This window comes from Melanerpes formicivorus, unplaced genomic scaffold (genome assembly GCF_026170545.1).
Source record: "Melanerpes formicivorus ecotype bairdi unplaced genomic scaffold, bMelFor1.0.p_v2 SCAF_4, whole genome shotgun sequence".
NCBI classification, from domain to species: Eukaryota; Metazoa; Chordata; class Aves; order Piciformes; family Picidae; genus Melanerpes; species Melanerpes formicivorus.
The window spans coordinates 21,894,873-21,910,686 of NW_027142356.1; positions in this window are offsets into that span (position 1 = coordinate 21,894,873).

Sequence of the window (15,814 nt, forward strand, 5' to 3'; positions counted from 1 at the left end):
GTAAGCCTGATATCTCGCTCTATACCTCAAGTTTTCCCAAAGTATAATAAAAAAAAAAAAAAAAAAAAAGACATAATAAATGCAAAGTAGATTGCATTTTAAATAGTGGGAATGGAATAAAACAACAATAAGCTGAAAAACAGGTATTTTATTTTAGTACCTAAGAGCTCAATAAAAGTTTGAGAAAAATGTCCAAATCAAGAGGAGTTCAGAGCTGTGCAACAGGTGAGAGATGGCCTGTAACACTGCAGCTTGAGGAATATACATCAAAAATCTACTTTTGCTCCACTCTAGTGCCAGTCTCTTTCTCTGGAATCCATACCTTCCATATTTTGCCTTTCTTGGAGAGCAAGCTGAACTGGGGGGATACCCATCTGGATTACACTGATGTCTCAGACAAATGCTGCCAAAGCAGGATAAATACACAAGGACTGTAGTTCATCTTATGCCTAAAATAGTGAGTGTTAAGGCTACAGTTGCCTATGCAAGCATGTGAGGAAAGGCTACCTTGCAGAATAGAGTTTTCTTCCTGCCTTATTCATGCATTTACTACCTTGTGTTGCTCACACACTTCACTTTCTCTTATTTGCTTAGTTTTCACTAATTGTGAATAATGTTATCCTTCTTTACTTCCCTTCCTTATTTCTCATGGACTAAAGTTTTATCTTTCCTGCTCCTGAGCAGCACCATGTGTAGATGCAGGGACATTATCAAGATCTGTTTCTCATGAGAATACTGAATACCAATGTTTTTATGATAAGGTTATGTGTTGATAAATTTGAGAATCTCATTTTTGCATCACAGACAGGATGCTGTTCTTACCTTTCACTCTGATTACTGCATACTCTACCACACTGTGAATTTTTCCAAAGCTAATTAGATGTTGGATGGAAAAACCTTCACAGCCTTTCTGAGGAACTGATTTAGTAACTTGTGTCCCTTTCTGGCTAGTAAGACACTGAAAGAAGTTTTGCAAAGAGAAGATGTAGCAGACTGACTATAACATCAAAGCATCTTCTATTGCGAGAGAAAGGATTTAAGAGGCACTGTAGTTTGAATTGGGTTAAGCTATTTTCTTTTTCTGAAGGGAAAAACCAAATGCATTCTAGAGCTTAATTCTAGCCAGATGGGATTTCCAAAGCCATTTGGAAGTGCCAAGTGCTCTGAGTGCCCACTTCCATCAGCAGTTAAGTTCCTGTCAAAGCCACTTTGAAAATGCTGTCTGTTCAGCTTGCCTCACTGAATAAATTAGCCCAAAGGGCCTCCCTTTCCCTGCAGTCTAGAACAGTCCAAAAAGAGTTTCTCATCAAGTTGATTAGGTTTCTCCAATTACTATAATAGTACAGTGGGGTTAAAAATGGCAACAAGGTACTCCCAAAACAGTTACATTATACTCTTTCAGTGTTTTGAGGCAGATGAATCCACACTAATTTCATGCAGTTCTTTTTCATATGTTGACTTGAGGCACATGATTCATTAAGGGCAACAAAGCCGGTGAGGGGTTTGGAACACAAGCCCTATGAGGAGAGGCTGAGGGAGCTGGGGTTGCTTAGCCTGGAGAAGAGGAGGCTCAGGACAGACCTTATTGCTGTCTGCAACTACTTGAAGGGAATAGAATAGAATAGAATAGAATAGAATAGAATAGAATAGAATAGAATAGAATAGAATAGAATAGAATAGAATAGAATAGAATAGAATAGAATAGAATAGAATAGACCAGATCAGGTTGGAAGAGACCTTCAAGATCATCGCGTTCAACCTATCATCCAACACCACCCAACCAACTAAACCATGCAACCAAGCACCCTGTCAAGTCTCCTCCTGAACACCTCCAGCGATGGTGACTCTACCACCTGAAGTTGTAGCCAGGAGGGGGTTGGTGTCTTCTCCCAGGCAACCAGCACCAGAACAAGAGGACACAGTCTCATGCTGCACCAGGGGAGGTTTAGGCTGGGTGCTAGGAAGAAGTTCTTCATAGAAAGAGTGATTTACCATTGGAATGGGCTGCCCAGGGAGGTGGTGGAGTCACCATCACTGGAAGTGTTTAGGAAGAGACTGAATGGTGTGCTTGGTTTAGTTGATTAGATAGTGTTGGATGATAGGTTGGACTCTATGATCTCAAAGGTCTTTTCCAACCTGGTTAATTCTATTCTATTTCCAGCAAGCATTAAAATGTGTTACTGAGCCATGGCATTCAAAAAAATGCTTTCATGAGGAGCAGTTTCTTCGTTACTTGTTTTGTATAAAAACTACAATTCTCTTTGCTTGTGGGAGATCATCGATTTTTTCAGTGAGGAAACTGAAAGCGCCTGTAGTTCTTCAAATATAGCTTTGGGGGAAATACAAGTAACAATGGGGAACAGGAGATCTCATAAAGGAGTTTGGTCAATGGCTTCACAGACATGCTTAAATGAACACTTGTTTCTGTATCTGATGGCATGATTCCCACTCTCAAGTGTGAGAAGCAACTGTTCTGTATTCCCATCAGTGGAGATCTGTATTATGTCACTGCAGTGCCTGATCTGTAGTCTTTACTTGTACCCTACCCTACCATTGTAATAGACAATCAGAAATGGTGAAACATACATGAATAACCTGCCAAACCAAAGCTTTGTGCATATTTCCTAAATGTAGGTATAGCTGGGACCACTACAAGTGCCTTATGGGTACATTATTTATTTGGACTTACATGTGCACACTGGCTTTTCTGCTCCTCAGAATCTGCAGGCTGATTTGACAAGTGTGCAGAGCTATGAAAACAGCTGGCTAAAATCCCATTTGACTTCAATTCTCATTTAAGTAAGGAAATTACATGATATTTTGTTTCACCCAGCAATGAAAGATTTTCCCTGCCTTGAAGATGTTTTGCTATAGTAAGTGTTACTTACATGTAGAAATTAAATTAAGTGTATCATCCTGCTTTGGTACTTGATTGGTTCCAGGAATAAACTTCACTCTTTCAGCAGAACTTACCAGTAGGCTTAAGCTTATGTACTGAGCCACAGTTTTTCACTTACTTGAATTGCACAGTTACACCCATGCATATCAGAGCAGAAACACAGTCTATAGTGAGAGGATTTGGGAATAACTTTTAGGGTAGGCAGGATCAAGCAAGGAAAGAAAATTTAAGTTTAAGGATGTGCTTTGAAAGTACCAGTTCTTGTGATGTAGTGGGTACCAGTAGAGCTGATTTTGCAAAGCTTTTTAGAAACAGTATTCAACCAGCTTAAAAGATAGCCTGGTCTGATCAGGGGCTGGAAGCAGAATGATGCCTGGGCTCCCAGCACAGTGCCTGGGAAGAAAAAATTAAACATTTGTAAGAACAAGATTTTATTACATTTCAAAGATGCTTGCTGAATTAAGGCTGAACTTGGTATTAATCTTGCCTCCCACTGGAGGCAACTTGCTGAAGACATCAGAGATACTCCATAGGATGTTCTTATGCTGCTGACATAATCTTCTCAGCAGTAGCTCATGAGGAAAATCAGTATCCTGGCTGTTATGGTCACATCTCTTGTTTCTTCTGAGACTGCTTCTGGGTTTCTTCTATTCGGGAAGCCTCAGTCAAAGCTAAACCAAATCCTTCACCATCTGCCTCTAACACCTACCACACAACAACCAACCTGCGGAGAGAAGACTAAAGGCATTTGATGTTAAGAACTAAATAGATAGCTTAAGATTGAAGAGGGCATGGTTACTTCCTTTGATATCAATTTGTGATGAGTTCTATTTATTCTTCAATTTTGCTTTAAACTAGTAATCTTCTTAATGTATATTATAAGGCATATATGAAAAATAGGTTTATTTCTTCAGTGAGTGGCCCACAAGGGAAAGCTTACCTCTAGTACCACATTCGTGACTTAGCGTATCAGTTTAATGTTCTTCTCCCATTAGAATCTGGCTTCCAAATGCTCTGGATCCTAGTTCTATGGAGGATCAGATGTGGGAGCTTCAAGTGCAAGCAGTCAGTAGGGCTGGACTTTCATTTGACTCTAGGCAGATACCTTTTTCAACACATCCAGAGTTCACAGTTCTGCCTGAGAAAACACAGCTCTCATACAATATTTCTCAAACTTTTAAAACTGCAAGGATGCCTTAGCATTTCTGAAACAATCAGCAGAACATCTGTACAGTGTTGCTCTAGTAGCTTCCTTTTATCAACTTCTGCAACTCTTGGCTAAGCTTTGATCTTTTATTTCATGTTATTCCTGTTCTTGTCTTTCATGATTGAATACAGACAAGTATATGGCCTGGGGGGTTAAGTATGGGGGCTATTACTAACAGAGGTTTTCTGAGCTGTGTTCAGGTACTTTTCTAGATCACAGAATGTGAAAAAAAACCCAAACCCACACTTCAAAGCCATCAGCAACACAGAACCTGTGCTTTTCCTAATTCTTTCATATTTCATTCTATTAATACTTTTGGAAAGTTGCATTGTCTCTACACTTCAAGATCCATCTGTTCCTGGACTCTGTTAAGGTCTCTAAACAAGAAGCTATTGCTTTGTATTGCCAAGTGCAAAAATGGGTATGTTTTGCTCCTTCAGTACTTTAAATATGTATTAATCTCTTTATCTAGACCGTATTTCCTAGTGTGAGGAAAATTAACAGTAAGGTTTTTATTTGACCATGTTTCCATATTATGAAGTTGAAATGGGAATTAAAAGATAGTACATGAAACTGAGAAAGGTAGCCCACACTATAAACACACCAAAGCCTACATGATTTTGACCTCTTACTCAATGCTTCTGTAACCTGAGGACACTCACCACCTTGTTGACTTGCATCCATTCTGAAGAGTAGAGGAGGTATAATACTCTCATTATGTATGTAATTAAATATATATATATATATATTCTTTAGCTTTAGGTGTAAGTGTTTTGAGTGTATAGTAACTCCATGTGTTCCTAAAAGCCACATACATTTCCTCCATAATCTCTGAGTAACTTCCAGCTGTTTCTGCTGTTTCTGCTGTGAAACATGCTGAGACACCATCTGGAGTTTCTAAGGGATGTTTGTCTCTATGTGTGGTAATAAGCATGTGTTTATAGTAAGCACAGAGCTTATCTTTTGCATCAGAAATAATTCAAAATGGATGGGTCAAGCAGGGTTTCTATAATATTTCTAATTTCATGAAACAGCTTTTGGCAAGATTCACAAAGAATCAGTTCAGATAAGCATATTTTTTGTGATATATTAAAAAAAAAAGAAGACAACAAAATGGCTGGACTAAACACATGGTATTCTCTTGTCAGTAACAAAAAGAAAGAAGGAAAGAAACCCATCTGTGGCCACAGAATAATTCAGGTAATGGAAAACTGAACAGATTTTACTTTGGAAGATTTGTACTGAATCTGAAGAGATGGGTCTTACTCTGCCAGTTATCCTTTCAGTACTCATTCTATAATGAAAAATATATTGAATGTTACTTTTCCATATACAAAATGGGCTTTATTTTGTTGAGTGTTAGAGTAATTTAGCCCCTAAACAGCCAGAATGTGCCTCTTGCCATAAAGACTCTATTCTGAAAACTGGCAGTAGAAAAATGTGTAAGTCGTAAAATATTTTACAACCACTTGCATTTTTAACTTTAGATCCAAAAAGGCCTAAACAGCAAAACAAGACACAAGTGCAGACTACCATCAAAATGTAGTTTAGCACTGCTTTGAAAATTATGTTTTCCTGGTAACCCAATCACTGGAAAGGGAAGGTGATGGTATGTATCATAGTATCACAGTATCAGTCAGGGTTGGAAGGGACCACAAGGATCATCCAGTTCCAACCCCCCTGCCATGAGCAGGGACACCCCACACTAGATCAGGCTGGACAGAGCCTCATCCAGCCTGGGCTTAAACACCTCCAGGGATGGGGCCCCAACCACCTCCCTGGACAACCCATTCCAGGGCTTCACCACTCTCATGGTGAAGAACCTCCTCCTCACATCCAGCCTGAATCTCCCCACCTCTAGCTTCATTCCATTCCCCCTAGTCCTATCACTACCTGAGATCCTGAGAAGTCCCTCTTCAGCCTTCCTGTAGGCCCCCTTCAGATACTGGAAGGCCATAATTAGGTCACCTCGGAACCTTCTCTTCTGCAGAGTGAACAGCCCCAACTCCTTCACTCTGTCCTCATAGGAGAGGTTCTCCAGCCCTCTGATCATCCTCGTGGCCCTTCTCTGGACACGTTCCAGCACATCCATATCCCTCTTATGATAGGGGCTCCAGAACTGGACGTAGTACTCCAGATGGGGTCGCACCAGAGCTGAGTAGAGGGGGAGAATCACCTCCCTTGACCTGCTAGCCACACTTCTCCTGATGCAGCCCAGGATCTGATTGGCTTTGCGGGCTGCAAGTGCACATTGAGAGCTCATGTTGAGCTTTTTGTCCACCAGCATGTATTTAAGTATCTTCTGAAAGTCATAAATACCATGAGAGGATTTTGAAAACCTGCTTTCAATTTCAGGTTGTGCTTATCTAACAATAATTTTTCTTATAAATACCAGCATTATTTACTAGTATTTCAAGTCATAGAGTTGGTGACAGATTCTAAGCCATGAGCAGCAAATATGAAGTGAAAGGCTGGATTTCATAGCCTTTATGTGTCCCAGGACGTTGTGTGTTCCTTTATTCTTAGAGTAATGCTATGATCATTCAATTGGGAACTTCTGCCTCACTGAATGTTTCAGTGGCACTCTCTTCTGTGATGTCTTTTGCCTCTAACTCTTCAGTTTTGATGGCTGAAACTATGAGCAGATTAAATTTCCATCTCCACTTTTGTGTGTGTATACTTCCCATTCAGCCCATAACTCTGGTTTTTGGGTTTTCACAGCACTGGCACCACATGTCTTGGCCATAAAAAGGCATTAAAGGTCGTGTAACTTCTTAAAATTATTAATTTATGTTTTCTTGTTGGGGCAAAAAAATTTAAGATAGACAGAAAAATATTTAAATTACCTTTTATTTATAAAGGAAAGCACAGTTTGTGGCATATTTTATAATATCAAGAACTGGATTTTTAGGAATAAAAGCATGCCTAACACTTGTGTTAGAACCTGGGGAGGTACAGTCCTGATTTTGAGCTTTCCGAGAGAACCAACTCCACATATCAGAGTGACCTGGCCTCTGCTAGGACTGCTCCTGTTGGGACTCTGGTGGATAATTGCTCTCAGATCCTAAGTCTTCAGCCTAATTCTGACCTGAGAAATACAAGCCCAGGTTCCATCACTTTTTTTCTTGCACAGCTGTTGCTAATGAGAAAACTTTAGTCTTTTTAACTTTTCACAAAGCTATTTGTATTTGTCAGTTTAGTGCAGAGGCCAAAATCCTAGGTACCAGTAATGGTGCAATTACTTTCTATTTCAGCTCTCCTGGAAGGAAAGACAGAAGGGGTATGCAGTTCCCCCCGAAGCCAAGTGCTCCACAATTCAGGGCTAAACTTCAAGTCCTCTTGCTGAAATTGGCATGAATTTCAGATTCACACTTCTGATTTGGGATCAGCTAGTATGAGAAGCTGAAATCCCTTCCACTATCTCTTTGCACTTCATCAGATTTTATTAATTTGGGCTTACTTCAATGAGTGCCTTAGCAGCTTTGAAGTATATATGGGAAATTACTTTTCTAGCAAACAGTGTCCTTGTCTGAAGTTACTCAGTAGGACTCAGCCTCCATCCATCCTTGCACCTATAACCAGTGGCTGATGGGGTCACTCTGTTGGCACCAGGGGTTGTGGCATATACAAACTTCCTGGATGAAGTATAATGCTGGAGTCCTATGCTTGATGGTAGGTCATTGGGAGGATAAAGGTTAATACCTCCATGTGGACTTGGAGATGGATACATCTTCCATCTCACCTGCATCTCTATTCAGATTGATAACCCAAAGTTTATTTTAGCTGCCTAACTACTTATTTAGACTTTCAAATTTTTGGCTTTGTACAAAAGATGATTAAGACTACATCCTACTGACTTAAACTGTAGCTAATCTGCAGAATTTTAACTTCATTTTAACACAAAGACATTTTCACTCTTACATTCTCATCACTGATAACCTAAGACACACTGAACATTGAAAAATCTCATGAACTTCATGACAACTTGAAAATTAGTTAAAACAACCAGGTTTTGTCAATTTAATTATATCAATTAAAGTAGTGTAGAGAGTATGTTGAATTATTTTAGATAATTTAGATGAAGTTAATAAGTAATTGAAACGAACCTGATTTATCTTGAACTTCATTGCTAGCATAAAATAACTAGGGAGCAAATCTGGAAGAAAATTTTGTTCCACCTGGTGATCTTAAAATAAAATTTACCTTTGAAAACAGAGCCCACTCTGTTTCTCACACATAGCTTCCCAGTTCTACCTACCTCTGCTTTGACGGGATCAACAAATGAGGTACTCCTTAAATGAGAGGATATCTGAGTTATTCATGGCAGCCTTTATTTTTCTTCATGGAGACAGAAATTATTTTTATATATGTATATGCTCTGCAAGAATGATGCCACATAATGCACCATCTGCTTATTTCTACTTTTTCCAATTTTGTCACTGATAGAGATTGAAGTTTTATGTTTTCCTCAGTGGTCTCCCCCTTAGTATTAAAAACAGTGCCTGCAGAGGGAACTGAGTGTTCAGCAAATCCACGTACTCAAGGGAACAAAAAAGACCAAGTGTAATGTTGGTTACTAGTTTAACACCTGGCAAATCTGTCCAGACACAATAGTTGAGGAACTATATACACTTATGTAAATGAAAAATCTTCTTTGTATTGAGAATTCTCCTTAGAAGCTCTGTTTGGGGCTTTAAGAATAAAACAAATGAAAAAATAATAGTCACTGAATATCTCAGAGATCTGTAATACACTTTTTTCCCCCGACTTCTTTCTGTGGTTCTCTACAGAGAGCACAAAGCGTTTGTCACCAATAGTTACACTCTGAAACAATGTTCCCATTTCTCTGCTCCAGTGTCAATACCCAAACCAGTCACTTCAGTATGTTCAGCCTTGGGTTCTTTAGACTTGTCTTCATGATCTTTTCTACTTGAGCTGTATACCTGTCTTACTCCAGAGGTCTGCTGAATCACTAACCCATCTCAGACAAGTGCTGCAGGTTTTGGGGTGTTGGGTGGGTTTAGGTTGTTTCATTTGGGGTTTCTTTGGGTTTATGTTTTGTTGGTTGGTTGCATTTTGGTTTGGGGTTTTCATGTGTTTAGGTGGTGGTGGGTTTGTTTGTTAGGGTGTTTGTTTATTTGTTTGTTTTCCTGAACTGATCCACATCTTTGATGCACCACTGCTCTTGTGGCATTGTTAGCACCAACCTCTCTGCTGGACTGACCATACTGCTAGAAGAGCTCTCTCTAAGTTGCCATGACACAGCTGTAATCAGTTCTGAGGACTCTGTCAGTGAAGGACTTTTCTACAAAAAATGGTCTGTGACCGTTACTAGGTGTCCTAGGTTTTGCTAGGAAAGGGTTAATTTAAGGGGTGGGGGAAGTGGACTGTGGTGGGGGGTTTTTTTTCTTCACAAGAAGCTGAGACAGCCAACGACTATTTGATAACATACTGATGTCATGCCCACTATATAAGAGGATGGATGGCTGGAGCAATGTGCCCACTTTAAGCAGGTGATGGTGATGTGGTGGGGCTGGAGTCAGGTGGACTCTGTTAAACTCTCCTTATCCCAGCCCATGGGGCTTGGGACTTGGTTGCTTGCTGGGCCTCAACCAGGATACTGTGCTGGATGGATACAGTAAATTCCACAACAGTCAAGTTCTTAGTTCCCATTTAATATGCAGTGGATCATCTCAGGGAATGAGCCTGCATTTCTAGTTTGTTCTTCACAAAATGTAAATTTTGATTAATTTTCCTGTTTTTTTTTTTTTTTTTTGGTTGCTGTTGTTGTTGGGTTTTTTTTAGCAAAACAACATTTGGTATGATCAAGAGAAGATTAAATATTTCCACTACAGTTTTAAAAAAGCATTGACCTTGTTTTCTCATTTGCAGTCAAGATGAAATCCCAGTAACTTTAGTGAGTGAGAGATAAAGGGATTGAGCTAGAAGAAATTATACCAGAAAGGCGGGGAGCTGAAAAAAGGTAGAGAACATCAACCTCTTTCTCCCTCCCTTGCATCTCTCATTCCAAGAGTGAGGAGTAGGAAACACCAATTCTCCTTAGAGAATAACTGCAGTAGTGAAGAGAGAAGTCTCCACTGAAAAGGGAATAATGTGCCCGTAATTTGTATTAGAGTTAAATGCACCTCTAAATCTCAGATGCGTATTTAAAGCTGTGAATTGTTCCAGGCGTATGAATCATGATGTTTGTGAATTATGATTCATCACTTGGTAAAAATCAAACACCCATAACTGCCAAAAACAACCTATTGAAGCATAATAATAAAAGGGATGGAAACACACAAGATAAAAATTTAGAGCTAAAGTGTTATTAATCTGAGTGTTTATGGCTAACAAACCTCCCTTCCAACTAATGTACTTCTAATTTGTACCATATTCATGTGATTTAGTAAATGGTACTTGAGACAATTGTACTGTAGCTTGCTAATTAAAGAGAAGCAGCAACTGGAGACTGTGGTATTGGTAAAAATAATGTTTGAATTAGCCATAAAAACAATCTGAGATTTTATTTTTTTTTTTCACTGTTATAAAATACTGTCACACTAGAATTAGCAGTCAATACTTCTGTTTGCACAATGTCATTTGGGACTGTGAGACCACAGCGTTCTAAATGCAGCTGGCTGCAGCACACTCAGAAAATACCAAAGCTGAAGATATCATCTATAATGAAGAGCTAGTTCCACAAACAAGTAATTATCTCATTATGGAACATGATAATCAAGATTCTTACTAATTTAATCTTTCCTTATATTGGATTTGGAGAGGGAGGCATTCCATTTTGTAACTGCCCAGGTTCACCAATGGCAAAATTTTCCCCTGTAATGTCTCATCACTTTGGGTACTTGGGTTAAGTGTTGCTGCATGGATCAGTTCTGTAAGTGCAATGTCTTTGGCTACAAATGTTCACCTCAGGAGAAATTAAAAATTAGCTTTGAAAGTACTGGTACATAAGATATTCAATTTCACTTTTCATTAACATGGCATAATTAAAATTTGATTATTTGCATGTTAGTTGAAAGTCAGAAGGAAAAAAAAAAAAAGCCACTCATTTGAATTTTAGTGCAAAGGCAGAGCCATGGGACTTTGTGTTATCCTCCCCTGAAAAATAAATTCAGTTGATGCTACACTTTGTATTGCTATAATTCAGTCTAGCCCTGCAGTGATACAGGCTGCTGAATGTTTTACAAGATTTTCCATTTCTAGAAGACACCAGTAAAGATCAAGGGCATACCTTTAACATGGTGTCATCTTCCTGGACCCACACTGCCAGGGACAAGATTGGGAAAATTAACAGGTTTTTACTAAAAATGCCACATTGTGTGGGCAATACCTCAACCCAAATGGGTTCCCCTTGTCTCACAGACCCATAGCATGGGACTGAGGACAAGGGCCCAGGAATGAGATCAGGGCTGCATATTTCTGGAGCTGCTGCTGGTACATTGAATCATGGCTTGAGGCAACAGGAAAAGAAAAATAGAAAACATATTTTCCTAGGAGTATAATAAATGAGCATCCTGCAGCTGGCTGTGACAAGAGAAAGGAAAACATGAAAACACAGTCAGCTACTAATGGTGTCTAGTGAATTACCCAGATCCTCCCAGAAACTCTTACTTTGGCATCATATTGTATGAGTTTTATAAGTGTGCCAGCTCACATCAGCCCCTGTAGGACACTGAGTGTAGGTTGCAGAGTTGCTGACCTGTCTTTCCTATTCTTGGTGTGTACTTTTATAGCCTAATGTAGAGGTGTCTTTTGCTTTGCTTTCTGCTACACACTTCCTTTTTCCCTCCATGAATACAACAGTTAATGTTAAATTAACTTTATGCCATGAGATGTGAAATGGTAATAATGCAGCACAGTGGTTAAAAATCACACCATAGACTTAAAAGACTGAAAATCATCCGCCAGCATGAAATTGCCATGAATTGCAGTTTAAATTTAGTCTAAATGTCAAAAAAATATGGATCCTTTAAAGGCTGTGAGTAAGCTACAGCTTCACCATGTCTCTCAGTGTGGAACAAGTCAAGAAACAGTCTGCAATTGGACCTGCTGTTTTTTCATTGATTACTTTCTCCAACTCCTAAGCGCATATGGCAGAAGGGGAGGGAAGGAGAATAAGTTCAATACATTATTTTAGTCAAAATCTAGGGCTATATTGGTCTATGTTGGTTGCACTTTTCATGAATCATTTGGACCCTGTTCCTCTCAGTTTGACATCTCTGATTTGAGGGACCTCAGCAACAGTGAACTTGCTTCTTGAGGAGGAGGAGTGGAGTGTTAGACAAATACTTCATAAAGACAAGGAAAGGGGATTGCTGCTACTCCAAAGCTGGTGTATATAGAACCATAGAATCATTTAGGCTGGAAATGACCTCTAGGATCATCGAGTCCAGCCACAATACGCCTGGATTTACACCTTTATGCCATTTAACATACACTCCCAGTATCACTATGTGTATACTGCCCAAAAAAACCCAACAACAACAAAAAAAATCAACCAAGGGGATCCAAGCCAGTTCTTGATCTACCCACACTGAAATGGGAAGAGAGACTTACAAACCTTTAATCCATTGTTCAGCTCAGTGTTGTGCAACAAGCTAGCTTCAGATAAATAAAGGAAAGCAATAATCTCTTGGGTATGTCCAGATTGACCCGCTGGCTGACTGTCTGTTGGCAGCATGTCTCTCCCCAGGCAGCCTGCTGTCAACCTGACACACATCAGCCACATTTTCTGCATGAATCTCTTTGTTAGGAAAAAGAAAAACAACATTTGAAAGCTCATTGTTGGGCTCACAGCTGGGTTTGGGAACCAGACAAGAAGTTACCCAGGTTACATGGCAATCTTTGACATGGCCTCACTTGTTAGGAGAGCTCACATCCCAGACAGCAGCAGAAGGAAGGAGCAACAGTATTCCCATGATGCTGCATTTGAGGCTTCTCTTTAGATGTGTGCCCTCAGTTTGACCAAGGATATGAATAAATCTTTTTACCTGAATTCAACTTTGAAGCTGAACATTGTGGACCTTTCTCCCTCTGGCCTATGCCTTCACTGGGAGATGTTCTTGTGAAAAATACTAATTGGGATGAAAATTAAGAAACGTGAACATAACAATGAGTAACAGTTGACTAATAATAACTAATACTGTGTTTGTATTCACTAATAAGTCACAGGCATCAACTGCACAAATCTATTTTACTATTCAATATAAGCAATTATTATCCTTATTAATAATATTGTGTACATTTTCTTTCTTGATCAATAACATACACTATTTCCATTCTCTTTCCTAGCATTAGGGTAGAGGGATTTTCTCTTTCAAAGCTGATTTCCTTTTTCTCTGATTTTCACTTCTTAAAAGGCATCAAAACTTTCATAAAATATGATAGCTCTCTTGTCCCAGTCTGGAGCAGACAGCCAGTATTGTTTCTTTGCCATTTGGTGATTATCTGATGATGACAGATGTACAAAAGGGTGATTAAAATAATTCTAATTTCTGAAGTGGGCTAATTTAACCCAGCTAATTTAAATATTTCTTTCTGTGTCTAGTCTGCTCAAGTAATTCAACTGCAAATCTCTTTTCAGCTCAGATGGTTAAGTACATTGAGCAGTGAGACCTGTTTATTGAACTTAATATTGGCCTATCAAAATCATGCTTGGGTTTGTCAATAAATTATCTAACATCCAAGAGTAGTGGAACATCCTGAAACTAGCCATATTAAACATCTAACAATCCCTAAAAGTCAATAATTCATATATGAATATTATTTTAATATCCATTCTTTCTTAATAACCCTGGTTTAACAGTCTGCCCCTTTTCCACCCCATTTTCCCCCTTTTTCCTCTCAAGTCCAAGAGCACCTGGGCCCTGTTGGAGTCCCCTCTCACCCCAGGTGTGGCCACTTTGCCCTCCCCACCCACTCCCCTTTTTAATCCACTCCAGGAAAGGCAGAAGCCCCAAGCTGAGCCCATCTGGGCTGAGGGATCCTCCTCTCATTGCTGGTGAGTCCCCATGGTACACACTGGGTGATGGTGGTGGTGACAACAAAGGCCGGGGGGCCTGGTGGCCCCCCGGTTAGCTAGGAAGATGATTGATGCTCCCTCTAATATCATCCACGGGTGCTGGCTGGGCTTTCTTACTGGGGCTGAGCTCCTCTGTGTGGTATCTTGGGTGGTTGAGGGTCTTGACCCCTGGCTCTAGGCTGGGTGAAAAAATGGTAATGGTGGAACAGGAGTTGTTTAGGCAGTGGGGAGGATGGTGTAGAGGAAGCAGGGGCTGCTTTAGGAAGATGAAAGTGTGGGGGGATGGTGGGTGAGGTGGGGGGGGGCAGAAGAGCAGAGGCTGCTTTGGGAAGATGAAGGCTGGTGGTGGGGGGGAGGCAGGAGGGTTAAACTACATGACCTTCAGAGGCTACTTTCAACTCTGGTGATTCTATGACTCCAAGCTCAAAAGAAATGTATTCCCTTTAAAAAAAAAAAAAAAAAAGTAATCATGTAAGGCAGGCAGAAAACCTGCCTGGATAAGAAGGGAACTCTTACTAAAACTCAAAGTAGAAGGAGGTTTATAATATGTGGAGAAAAGGTCTAGTCAGCTGGGAGGATTATAGAGAGGTAGCCAGAGAATGTAGAGATGTAACAAGGAAAGCCAAGGCCCTTTTAGAACTGAATCTTGCCAGAGGGGTGAAAGAGAGCAAGAAGAGTTCTTTCAAATATATCAGTGATAAAAGGAAGAGCAGGCAAAAGGTAGGCCTACTACTGAATGATATGGGAGATATGGTAACTGATGAGATGACAGATGAGAAGAGATGGCAGAGGTGCTGAGTGCCTTCTTTGCCTCAGTGTTTACTCCTAAGACCAGCCCTCAGGAAGCTAGGTCTCTAGTAGCAAGGGAGCAGAACTGGAGAGATGTGCACATTCCACTGGGTTAGAGATATCTTATACCAACTAAAGATAAAGCCATGGGCCTGATGCGGTGCATCTATGAGTGCTGAGAGAGTTGGCTGATACTGTTGCTGATCCTCTCCCCATCATTTATGAAAAATCATGGGGAACAGGAGAGGTGCCTGATGACTGGAAGACAGCAAATGTCGCTCCAGCCTTCAAAAAAGGCAAGAGGGAGGACCCAGGCAACTACAGAGCAGTCATCCTCACTTCTGTCCCTGGAAAGATGATGGAGCAGCTCATCCTGGAGGTCATCTCTAACCACATGGAAGACAAGAAAGTTATCAGGAGCAGCCAACATGGATTTACCATGGGGAGATCCTGTCTGACTAATCTGATAACCTTCTATGAAACTATGACCAAATGGGTAGATGAGGAAAGAGCAATGGATCTCTCATACTTTGACTTCAGTAAAGCGCTTGATACTGTCTCCCATAACATCCTCATAGAAAAGCTCAGGATGGTGGTCTATGAGGTGGTTTGGAAACTGGCTTGATGGAGTTCAGAGGGTTGTCATCAGTGGCACAGAGTTAACTTGGAGGCCTGTGGCCAGTGGTGTTCCCTAGGGATTAGTACTGGGTCTAGTTTTGTTCAATATTTTTATCAACGACCTTGATGAGGGGATTGAGAGTACCCTCAGCAAGTCCACTCATGACACAAAACTGGGGGGGTTGGCTGACACCCTGTCAGGGTGTGCTGCCATCCAATGAGATCTGGAGAGCTGGGTGCAGGCAAGCCTCATGAAGTT